Genomic DNA, 11,379 nt, shown 5'->3' on the forward strand with positions numbered 1-11,379 from the left:
GGGTTGCAAGCAGCCGCTGGAGCAGGGCAGGCACAGGCAGCAGCAGCAGGGGAGAGCAGAGATCCAAGGGGCAGCCTGTGGATAGACCTCAGTCTAAGCCCAGCAGCGGGAGGGATGGCCACTGTAGCCATGTCTGCATTTCCCACTAATGGGCCTCCATTCTGATCCCCTGGAGAGGCAAAGGGGAGGAGGCTACTGGCCCTGTCTGTGTTTCCGAGAGTGCTGTTTTCTGTCTGTGATGCTCTGTGTGTGTGTTTATGTATGTACTGTGTACACATTTCATGTGTGTGCGTGCACATGCTTACTGGGAATACATGCTTAGACTTACTACAGGTTGGACCTGGGACATGGAGCTGATGCAGCTGTGCTTCTTGAGCTGTTGGCAGTAGGTACAGATTTGTTGCCAGATTTGGCGACAGGTACATTTTCTGCTGGTTGGTGCAAAGAAGAGCAAATTCACAGATGGGAAGAAGCTGTGCAATAATTTAGCCTGCCATCCTTCATAATGAAGTCCACAGTACTGCTCTGGATTAGTTCTTACATCATGAGTGCTCTTTCTCGTACTGCCTTTCCAACTAAGGGAACCAAAACAGCCTGAGAATGCCATCTAGCCTGACCGCGAGACAAGAAACCAGTGGGAGCTGCATCTGTATGTACAGCTCATGTTATCTGTTCCACTTGATATTGAATTTACTGAATTGTGACTTGACTCTGGCTGAAATTTTTGTTTCGGACATTTCAGTACTTACCTCCCTTCCTACTGCTTTGATCACTTCCCCAACAATGCTGAGGATTTTCAATAGCTCCACATGAAAAATGCAGAAATTTCTTCTAAACACATTCTAACACAAGTATTACTTGTCCGTTAAAATGGTCTTCACTGGAGACAAGGCAGTTTAAATGGAAAGGATAATTTCTGACCTTTATGGCTGTTGGTTTGTCAGTGTTTTAGAAAGATTATTCCCAAACTTCTGTTTCAGGGCATATCAAAGTCCCCTTCAGATCTGTATTTTTACCTCTCAGTCTTTCCCAGGCTGCACAGAACACTGGAATCCTGAACTGAACAGAATTCATGTCACACGGAAAGCAGGATGCTGATCTTTAGTAGCTGATCCCTAAAGAGCATTTCTAGTCCTCCTAAATTAAGCAAGTTTTTAATTATGTGTGCATGAACCTGGTTCTGTCCACTCATCTATGTTATATGTTCTGCAGTCTCCTTAGTGAGTCTGGTTTCAAAATGCTTTTGTGGATTGGTAGACACTTTTTCACAGAGATGCTCCTGAAGGCTTTGAATTCAAGTGGCCCGTTAAGAAGAGCTTTTTTTGAATCCTTGTTTAAACTGGGTTTCTAGTAGCCATTTCCAGACAGATGGAAGCTGCTTAATATCCCCCAAGTGAACAGCTGCTTCAATGAGAGAACAGCTGCCATCCTGCAGTATCAGATTCAAGATACTGTGTCACAGAACATATCATTTGCTTAAAGCAGGATTGGATGTTCTCACTGAGAGATGGTATAGTTCAAATATGGTAAAAGTTGAGTGCTGGAAAACAGAAGTAGTTGTGAATCTTTCCTGCCTTATAAATTACCAACCTCAGCTACTTGCCTTGAATTCTGCAAGTTGGTGAAGCAGTGAACACTTACTAAGAACCCAACAGAGGCATAGACTCAAAAGACTCTGATCCCACCCAAGCCAGATAGAAGATCCCAGCAGTGTATCTGTTTTAAAAGAATGACAGTTGATACAACCATAGTCTAGCTGTCATTAATCCATCAATTTCCCCGATTCCTGTCTGGTAACTAAAGAGATGAATTGCTTTATGGCAGTTGTTAATAAAAAGTGTCTTATCCTGGATTGAAACTACAGCAGCAAAAAAGTCATCTAAAGAAAATAATTCTCTGTAATCACATAGTTTATTAAGTAACATCCCTGGCATACCTTTGCCACCGTATGTTGATCCTCTTGCTTTAAACCACCTCCAGGCTGATTGAAGACTAGTCTAGAGCATAAACTGAAACAGCTTCTTAGCACAGTCTTGAGCACCTACATATGATGAAATCTAGACTGATAAATACATATTCCTTTGGGATTCTGATGTTTTTCTTTCCTTTTCTGCACATTTGCGCTGGTCTACAATATGACCATTTTCTTCTTTTCCATAGCAAACACAAATTCATTCTCAGAGAAGCACAGAATGTGAATAGGAAAAAAAAAAAAACTTTTTTAGTAAAGTTAAACACTTATTTACTAAAGCTTTGGTATTGATCAAGTAGAAGCAGCGAAAAAGTATGCTCTAGGTACGAAGTTATACTATTTAGAGGGTTTCCAAGCACTTCTATTATTTCTTTCTGAGAATACAGAGTTGCTGCCAAAGCCGTTATCCAGCAGAAAGAAAATATTTATAAGCAACTGTGAATACAAGTACCAGAACAGAGTGCTGCAAAGTGATTGAAGTGAATGTTCATTAATGAGAACAAATATATTAACACCATCTCATTAAAGTGGATAAATTGGGGCTAGAAAAAAAAGTTGTATGGCTTATGCCATAATTAATAATTATTTATGAATAACTTCTTGAAAATATTTGTGTTAAATATTAATTTTAAACATTTTGAAGGCAGGTTTTTTAAAAAGAACATATTGACAGCAAACTGAGGAGTTTCATACAGATCAATGTAAGAAATTGCTTCTAAAATACAGAGAAATAAATAAGAGTCTCAAATCCTCTTGTCAATGGAAAATTATTAAAAAGATTTATTTATTTATTCTTCATAGCATGGTTATATGAACTGTCTCACCTTGCTTTAATGCTGCGTTGCACAAAACATAAATCACATTTTTATCCACAAGAGGTTTAAAAGTCCTGTATTGTAGTTTCTCTGCTATGTGAAATTTCAGACTCTTGGTTCCATGCCTAATTTTACATACATGATTAGGATTGCCAAAGCAGACATTAAACACACTTAATCTCACTTTTAAGTGATCTAAAGAGCAAGAGTTCTGTTATCAATGTCTTAACACTGCAAGCCATTGAATATTATTTTACGTATGTGATATTTTTTCTTGCTATTTGGAAGTTCCAAGCTTCACCTTTTTGTCCAGATATTCATTACCAGCTAACGATATCTCACCGCGAAGAATGAGACAACGCTGCAGATGACAGTGTAGATTATTCTTTGTATATACTAGGCATTGCGGGTCAGCCTCCGAGACAGCTATTGATGAAAGCCTGCTTTTTCCCTTTGCTCTCTGCTTCCTGAGGACGCGGTGTACCAGAGGATGGAGCTAGTACATGGCACTGCTGACAGCAAGGTCTGTTGCCAAGTGTTTGTAATGGGCTGGATGTCAATAAGCGAAGAAAAGTGCGTGGTCAGAGAATTCCTGAGGTGTGGAAGCAGCACCCAGAGGAAGGGTAGCAGGGGCAGGAGGAGCCAGAGCACGTGTGATAGAAAGGGAAATGTGCCTGTTTCCCTAAAGTCACCCACACTCCTCCATCTACGTATTTGCTTTCATGCCCTTTTACTAATTTATTTACTTTGCAATTACCAATTAATCCATCTGTGATTAAATGGATTGTTACCACATGCTCAGCTTTTTGCAAGCCCTTCAGATTTTCTTCTGTTTCAGAAAGCAAAATTTCTCCCTTCCTGATGAGTTAATTGTGAGTTCCCCTATAGAAGGTGGATTATTTTGGTGCATGTCTCAGAAAAAATTTACAGAAGAGCTCTGTAAAATGAAAACTGAGATACAGAACATGGAAATGTTTGTATTCCCACGACAACACTACTGTGGCAATGCAGAACAGTCAATATAGATTAATCAAACCACTGCATTTCATTAGATAAAGTATTTATTTGTATTGTAAAAAAAAATTTTGAAAATGAATGAACAATTTATTTTTATCTATTCTTAATAAAATAATACCTTTTATGTTAGCATAGGGTAGAGACAAGTAAAAAAAAAAAATTAAACATAAGTGTGTATTTGAAGTGTCATAGATGTCATTCTAGAAGTATTTCCTAACCAAAGCACAGCCCTAAGAATAATCAGTCACACAATCATGGCTTTTTTCTGAGTAAGGAGTACAGACTCAGGATCAAGGCCTTCTTCAGAGTCCCATATAAAAAAATGCATCAAAAACCAGCTAGATCAAATGCATCCATCCTTCTAAACAAGCAGTAGTCTGGGAAGTAAGATGGGGTAAGGGATGGAATTCCTGGTTTCTTTAATGAAGGTGCTGACAGCATTATAGGTGTATCAGAAGCTCTGAAAGGATGATAATTGATAGGATTTTGTAATTGCAAGACTGATAACAGTTAAACCATCAAACTACAGTAGTGCCTAATTTCAAAAAGTGAAAGTATAAAAAATGCACTCAAAGGGGTAGCTAAACACGTTTTGAAGGGGCACCAAATTATTCTTGGGCACCACAGAACCTGTTAAAAAAAAACTGTAGAAAGATCACACAAACAGAAGGACCAATCAAACAGACAGAAAAATAAGCTGATTAAAGGAAGAAGATGTCCTTGAAAAAGCTGAATTGCATTTAAATGAAGAAAATAATAAAGAACAGAAAGTTAAACATTAACAGTATGCTAAAGAGGATTTAGTGCCTTGTGGAAGGCATCAAAACTAATAAAGACACTGGAACAAGAAGCCTGACACCGGGATATAAGAAGGACGATTGGAACAGCAGAATTTGTAAACTCATTCTTTGTTTCTGTATTTACTGTGGACGTGTTTACATGAGATAGCCAACCTAAAATTCCCCATCCTGGGGTAAGTACCAGAGAAATTATTCAAATTGAAGTGTCAACAAAATATTTTAGGGAGAACTCAACAAAAGGAATAGCAGCAAAGTGCCAAGAGCCAGTGCTAATCATTTAAGAGGGCTTAAAGAACTCAAGGATGGGTGGAAAATGGTTAACATACATGATCTAAATTTTCAAGAGCATTTCTAAGAGTTTAAAAAAAAATACAGAAGACTTAACCAGATGTTTCTACCACTATCTGGTAGAAATTGTATGAACAAGTGGACACGTGGATAAGTATAACATTGTGGAAGAGTCAACATGGGCAGAGGGAAGTCATACCTCACTAATCTACTGCACTTCTTTGAGGGTGTTAGTAACATGCAGACAGAGAGACGTCATTTCATACAACCAGATTTCCAAAGGCTTTCAACAATTCTTTGCTGAACTTCCAGGGGATGTGGGGAAAATCTTCAAATTAATAAAAAAATTATTAAAGTTGGAAGACAGAAAACACAGCATAAGAATTAATTATCAGTCTTTTAACTTGAGATGTCATTGATAGAGTCTTCAACCTGCTGGCAATGCTCCTCATAACACAGCCCAGGATACCATCAGCCTTCTTTGCCATGAGAGCACTGAATACATACAGTGAGAGTCAATGGAGAAGGTGAATAGGGGAAGACCAAGGAATCATCAGACAAAATGGTTGAAGGTACAAAATAAACATGAGGTACTTCTTCCTGTAACCCACAATTAAGTTCTAAAATACTTCGACAGACTATGGATACCATGGATTTAAAATGAATAGATAAATCCACAAAAGAAGAATTAATTATGGGGTATTAGCTGCAGAAAATAGCAAATATGGCTTAGTTTGAAATTGGAGAATATTTTGGGAAGAATCATATATTGTTCTCTACACAAATGCTTTTGAATGCAGATGCAGAAAGGGCACTGGATTGTATGAACCTTTAACCTGATCCAGGCTGGTTAGAAACCTTTTTTCCTTTAGTGTTTACCATTAATGACACAAAGTTGGCTGGCTGCGAGAGCCTGCGCTTGTTGCAGACCTTTCCAGTTTGATTCCAGCCTAGTAAGTAAAAGCTTTCTTCTCTGTGTTACCTCCTGCCTTTTCTTCCCTATCACAAGAGAAATACTTTGTAGCAATAATTGGAAGTAAATTACATTTACTATTTTAAAATCTGATTCAAAAGAAATACGAGACCTGTTTCAGTAAGGTTGTCTGGCCTGCTCCTTTGTGTCACACTAATGGGCACATCAGAACCTCGTCCTACCCAGACCAGGAAGCAACAAATTCTCTTTATTTTAAGGCTCTCCACTGATGTGAAACTAGACCACTTTCTGTAAATCTCTTGAACAGCAGTAGGAAAACAGTGTATGTCAAGAGTTCTGGGAGCTGTTGCAAGAGACAAGATGCCTGGCAGAAAGAGCTGAGAGAGACGCTTCACTTTAATACATCAGAAAAAAATATGCTGGCACTTTGCAGTACATGACTAGGAAGACACCACCAGTCAGCTCCTTTATATTTTGTTCTTCCACATGGTATATGAATTCTATTACCTGAATGTTGGATTAATTTCTACAGCTTTCTGTGATTTTCAAAAAACCACTTACAACTTGGAAGCATCCAAATCCGTCTCCATTTCTAGAAGAACTGGTGTTTTTGTGAAATTAACCAGGTGCCAACCAATCTAATCCCCAAACTAAAATGTAATGATTCTGTAATGATTCTGATTCTGTAATGTTTGAAGCATTACCTGCAGGCAGCAAGTAAGAAATATGAAATATAAATTTTTGTGTCAATTATTGCCTTTCACTGGCACTTTAGTAGCATCTTCATCTATTCAGGATCCAGAGCACTCAGCCTTCCCCTGGGTGTGGGCAAGTATAGGAGTTCAGTGGTTGAAGTACACCATCGAATAACAAGAGTTTTATTGGACGCTATTCCTTGTTGAAACTGGATCACTGTGCAGGTGGGAACCTAGAAATCTCTTGGACAGCTGACAGCCAGGAAGGCATGATACTGTATAAGAGGTAATTTAACCCTTTCAGCTTCTGCTGAACTGCTTTCTTTGACTTGGGCACCTCAGTTCTTTGTGGAACATCCTAACTTAAGTGCCAAAGTAAATAAGGTCTGACTTTTGCACTGAAATCAATCTCCTGTATAACACCAGTCATCATATTTTCCTCAGTTAATTCCTTTTGAGATAAAAAAATAAAATAACAAACACATTTTTATTTTACATTGGTAAGGAACACATCACAAAGCTGACAAGTATGCACAAATACATTTGACAGGACAGCTAATTCCGTACTTATTTCGTAATAAAAATATACTTCTGTAAAACATTAGGGACTTGTATATCTCAGCTATGCCAACATTGTAACTGCTATTAATCAAGAGGGTAACTTCAACACTGCTCAAAAAAATTAAGTGGGTTTTCATGTTATCTTCCATAAAACAGTACTGAGTGGCATCAGTTATGTCTCCTTCCCTTACTTTTCTATTAATATAGTCCTGCTAAATTAGCCTATCTGAGTTCAATGTCAAGCTGATATTGTCCCATATATCCTTTTAGAACACTAGCACAACAGTAGCTCCATTACAGCTTTCTGGAAATTTTCCAGTGTTTCAAGAATCACAATAAACTAATATTAACTGTCCAGACAGCTCCTTGATCAGCTCATTTATTCAGTACCTTTAGGAGACAGTCTTCAGCTCACAGTAATCAGCTAATGTATGTGCAGACTGCAAAACCACCTATGTCCCTGTAGTCCAAAATTTTCAGTCTAACAAGTTTAATATTTATTTCCCTTATATACAAGTACATTTTCTGAAATACGCTATCGGTTCCATTAGAGTTTAATAAAACCTGAAGATCTGACACAAGTTAGTACAAAAAACTTTTCTGAACCAAGTTTTCCCTACTCTTAGAAAATCTTTCAAAGTTTGAATAATTTCAAAAGACATTCTCAGAATTTGAAGTCTCACTATCAACAATTTTATACCAAAATGGTTTCTTATAGCTACAGTGTTACATCCTTAAATTTTCATAAGTTTATATATTAAAATTTCACTAGTCACATAACAATGGCAGATATTTATTAAATTTAGATTTGTACTTAGATATAAAACATATTGTAGCTGACACCTTAAACCGTAATACTGTTTTTCGGAGGTTTGTAAAAACAAGGTAGCTGCAGCAGAACAGAGAAGGTGAATTCAGCCTGTAAGAAGTACTCTGCAGCTGCAGTAAGACCACAAGGGCATAGGACAGCAATGGCTACAGAAGAAAGAAAAAACAAAACACCCCAAACAAACAAACAAACAAACCCCAAAAATACAAAAACCACAACACACCCACAAACAAACAAAGGAAATATGCAAAAGAAAGAGTCTACGTAATTTACTGCTGCCTTCTATGCTTTAGAACACAGGTCTTCAAGGACCTTGGCCGCAGCATCACAAAATCATACTTGAAAACTTACTGAGAACTTTAAGGCAAATTTGATTAATGTTTAAATTACTTAAATAAATATTTGGATCATTAGCTATATTTTTCAGTTCTATTCATTAAGTACAGAGCTGGGAAGAAAAAAGATTGAGGGATCTATAAAAAGAGGATTTACAATCTGCTGATTTATTTGCCTGTCTTGATAGGGCAGACTTTTAAGGCTGATTATCTTTTATCGTGTATAGATCAGAATATTTTTTTCATGTTTCTTCCATGACTAAGAAATATAATCATCTAACATATTCCAAATCAGACACAAATGATAATAATACATAGTTTCAGTGCAAAATTGTATATTTAAGTATCCATCATAGTGCTATCTACCAAAGCCATAATTTTTACCAGTCATACATATAGATGGAAGTACATACAGGGTCTCACCCTCAGACCCACATATGCCTAGTTGATCTGCTACAGAAGTCTCCACTTCCTGCAGGTATTTCAATTTTACTTCCAGACTCGCAGCTAAAATCCTTTTTAGCTCGTATCCTCTCCTCTCTATAGAAGGTGACAGATATATTAGTCAATTAAAAATTTTACAAGCTCTTCTAATAGAAGATTTTAAGCTAAGTGTTTGTTGTTGAGAAGTTGCCTTGGCATTCTCATAGTAAATGTAGTACACTAAATATTAGACAGAGTAATTACTCAAAGGTTTTTTTATAAATATTTAAATTGAAGAATGAAAGCATTCTATAAACTGTCATGGAGTATCACACAAGATGTATTGCAGGTATGTAACACTCTCTCTGTACAGCTTGAAGATTAAAAGAAGTAGTTCCTGCATGCTGAAACTTATACCTTTGATAACATTTTCCAATTATAGTGATAACCCAGTATTGCAGACATAGATCAGAAGTATATTTTTATGCATAGTCAACTATTATGTTCCTAAGTTATCTGTCATTTCAAATGTATTTTTTTAAGAAATTGTAGCACTCAGTCAACCTAAAATATCACTCCCCAGTATCAGAACTTTAGTCAATGACTATTTTCACCTATGTGAATGTAGATATTCCCTTCAACTTCTTACTTTTTTTTGCCTTAAGCAAAAGAATTCTAAACATTAAAATTTGCTAAAATAATTTCCATGTTTGTAAAAAGCCAGTACTGTACTCTTACTCCTGGAAGATAAGAATGTCTCAATGATTCTACCTTATGGCCACACAAAACTGTTAGTGAAGAAATAACATGGTATCAGACTTCAGCTGTGTACTTACCATGCATGCTGCCTGTTTGGCTAGCTGCCAGAGCCACTGATTCCTGCAAGTCTTTCAGGTTTTATTCTAAAACTGCAAGAAGCCTGTAAAATTGCAAGAAGTAGGTGCAAAATATCGGTCATTAGTTGGAAAACTACATTTATGTATTTCTCTTAAAAATTGAATCTCAGGTGGATCTTGAACTTAAAATTTACTTTATGTTGGAAATAACATTATTGACTTATACTGTGAGTAATGTTTAAAATAAATTTCTAAGCCTTGAACAGAAAGCATTGTCATTTACTCATATTTAAGTAATACCAAAATTAAAAAGTGTGTAAGGAATGAAAAACAATGGCACTTTTATTATCATGTTAACCCTCCCCTCCTCAATGTGTTATATTTTAGATTTAAGCCCTGCAAAACAAAGATTATCTTTTTGTTTCTGTCACAGTGTGGATCTCATTCTAGCCTCTGGATTATAGTATCTTATTTTCCCATCTTGCACATCACAATAGCAAGAAGAAATTACGGTCAGACATAGGACTGGGGATGAGTTCCTGACCCTGATTAAACCAGTCACAAAATTCTCATTAACTGCAGCGGAGTCCACCGTAAGTCCTTAAATAGTATGAATCACCTGGGCCCTGAGTGGAACCTCTTCCCACTTCCTGAGGGCTCAGCTGCCTGTGGTCCAGGACAGCTCTGGTATGATGCAGCTTGGTGACCTGGGGAGAGGACAGCTGTGAAAAGAGCTGTGTGAGAATAAGTGGTGAGAGAAGGGTCTCTTCTCCTTGGCTTGGGAGCTGTGGGAGGTTTCAGGCCCTTGCCTGAGCTATGTTGTAGGCATGCCTTTGCCTGGCCATGAACCTCACTGATCTTGACCTACTGGTTTGAACTTTCTTGGCTTGACTTTGGGCTTGCCTTGTCATTATAGATTTGCGTGACAATCACTGGACTGTTGGCTAAACCTGGTTGCTGTCACCAACCCTGATTCTGACCCTGACATGCTGACTTGACTTCAGATTATGTATCATCATTTTGGACTTGTCTTTTGGTCTGGACTGGTATGTGATCCTAGTTACCATCACCAGACCAACTCTGCTTGCCTTGTCCAGCCACTGTGGGACAGTGCCCTTGTCAGTGAAGATACTGCCCCTGACCATCTTGCTGTCATTGTCATCTCCCAGACGGTCATCCCTTGCAGAGCAGCCTGCTCTTCCTGCTCCCTGACATACATAATCTCATTGTCCTTCATCTCCCATCTTTTCTTTCTCTTTTGCCTTCTTCCTATTTTAAATGCCATTGATCATTCTTGCCTTCCTGGCACTTTACACCCACTAGGCTTGAAAATAGGGTTTTTTGCTCCAGTTCTTTTCAAGACTGTTCTTTTAGTTCATCTTTTGATGCTCATTTTTACTCTTTAACTACTTTCTCATTCTTCCACAGGGCAGTGTCTATGGCCTTTTGCTCATCTTACATTGTGTTCTCTCTCCAAGCAATTTCATGAGCTGACGCATCTTTGGTTATCATCTCCCTGCAGATGACTAACAAATCAAGCTCAGCATCATTAATTGTTCTTCTAGTAATATTCTCTATCTGTCCTTCTCTCAAATTATGTCATTTCAAGGTTTTGTCCACTTTAGCTAAACTTCTGAAAAAGAGCTAATACCTTTCTTTCCCAAAACTTGCCACACCTTTACTTTCCAAAACTAACTTTCTGGATACTCAGGTGCATAATCTCAGGATACTTTCAAAGTTTTCCCTCACATTGCTCTTAATATAAAAAACCCTATATGCCTTTTAGGATCCTACTCTACTCAACATCCTCTTTCGCTGTTTGTCCAAACAGAAGTGGCCTGTAGAAGCTAGCAGGGCTCGTTGAGAGAGCTTTA

The sequence above is a fragment of the Pterocles gutturalis genome, unplaced genomic scaffold, assembly GCF_000699245.1.
Source record: "Pterocles gutturalis isolate BGI_N339 unplaced genomic scaffold, ASM69924v1 scaffold28354, whole genome shotgun sequence".
NCBI lineage: Eukaryota > Metazoa > Chordata > Aves > Pterocliformes > Pteroclidae > Pterocles > Pterocles gutturalis.